Raw genomic sequence first — 1,716 nt, 5'->3', positions numbered from 1 at the left:
CTTTCTTCTGCATGTTCCACTCTGTTATGGAGGGATTCCTCTGTGTCTTTCAGATCCTTGAGGGCTGCAACCTCTTGTCTCAGTGTTTCAAAATTTTTGATCATTTTATCTTTGAAATCGTTGAGTTCTTGATATATCTTTTGAATGACTTCTTGAGATATCTTTTGGGTAATTTCTTGAGAGATGTTTTGAATAACTTCTTGAGAGATCTTTTGAATCATTTCTTGAGCTTCTTCTTCCTTCCTTTCTTCCATTGTGTTAATCTTATTTGCTATCCACGTTCTGAACTCGATTTCTGACATTTCAGCCTTTTGCTTGTGGATGGGGTCTTCAATTACATCTGCCCCATTTTTCCTTGGGGGAGTTGATCTATTCTGGTTATTTGAGTTGCCAGAGTTTTTCCGCTGATTCCGCCCCTTTCTGAGTTTACATTGTTTGGAGGCCTTATCAGAACTGTTCAGTTGGTGGCCTCTTCTAGTTGCCTAGCGAGAGAAAGACAGAGCGTGTCCGTTGTCTACTCCCAGTTCTCGGGTGCTGGGTCAACTGGGGTGCAGTGGAACGGCAGCAGCTGCACGGGAGTGTGCGTGTCCGGATTAGACCTCGTTCAGCCTACTGGGGAAGCCAGTGGACAGGAGACTGGCAGTAGCCGGATCAGTCCTAGTTCAGCACCCTGGAGCAGTCAGGGGGTGTGGGAATGGCAGCGGTAGTGTAGGGTATGCAAGCGATCAGATCAGTCTTATTTCGGCCCCACCAGAGTAGCTCGGGGGAGTGGAGGACTCCTTCACCGTGGCCTGTTGGATGTGTGCGGCACTAGCAAGCCGATCTATTCCCTCCCAGCCTGGGAGCCAGAGTGGGGAACACCTCCACCTCTGTCTGTGGGACACATGTGGCTCTAATATACAGTTCTTGGCCCTCCCAGAGCGCTAGACTCCTTAACCACCTCCTGCAGGGTGCGCATGGCTCTAGCAAGCAATTCTGGGCCCACCCAGCACAGGTTCCTGGGGCAAGGAACTCCTCCGCTGGCCCCCGTGGGGTGTGCGTGTCTCTAGAAGGCTGTTTGGGGTCTGCCTGAAACAGAGGACTCTTCCGTCACTGCCCGTAGGACACCCGTGGCACTAGCAAGCAGTTCTGGGCCCACCCAGAGCCCTGGAGCAGAGATCTCCTCGGCTGCCTGGGGGGTGCACGGCTCTAGCAAGCAGTTTTGGGTCCTCCCAGAGTGGGGGAGACTCCTCTGGCACTGCCTGTGGGGTGTGCGAGGCTCTAGCAAGTAGTGCTGTGCCTGCCCAGAGCAGGGGAAATCCTCTGTGGCCACCCACGGCCCAGAGGAGGCGTGGTAGCAAGCAGTTCTATGCCCACCCAGAGCCTTGGAGTAGGGATCTATTCTGCCGCCCCTGGGGTGTGCGGCTGTAGCAAGCAGTTATGGGCCCTCCCAGGGTGGGGGACTGGTCCGTTGCCACCTGTGGGGGTGTGCGGGGCTGTAGCAAGTGATTCTGTGCCTGCCCAGAGCAGTGGGAAGTCCTCTGCTGCCTCCTGCCACCAGCAGGAGGTGTGTGGCTTTAGCAAGCAGTTATGCGCCTGTCCAGAGCCCTGGAGCACACGGCTCTAGCCGCCCCTGGAGCACACGGCTCTAGCCGCCCGTGGAGCACACGACTCTAGCAAGCAGTTCTGGGCACTCCCAGAGTGGGAGACTCGTCTGCAGCCACCTGCGGGGGTGCG

This window comes from Otolemur garnettii, unplaced genomic scaffold, assembly GCF_000181295.1.
Source record: "Otolemur garnettii isolate 467f Iridium unplaced genomic scaffold, OtoGar3 scaffold00175, whole genome shotgun sequence".
In the NCBI taxonomy this organism is placed as follows: domain Eukaryota; kingdom Metazoa; phylum Chordata; class Mammalia; order Primates; family Galagidae; genus Otolemur; species Otolemur garnettii.
This window is presented reverse-complemented; position numbering follows the sequence as displayed.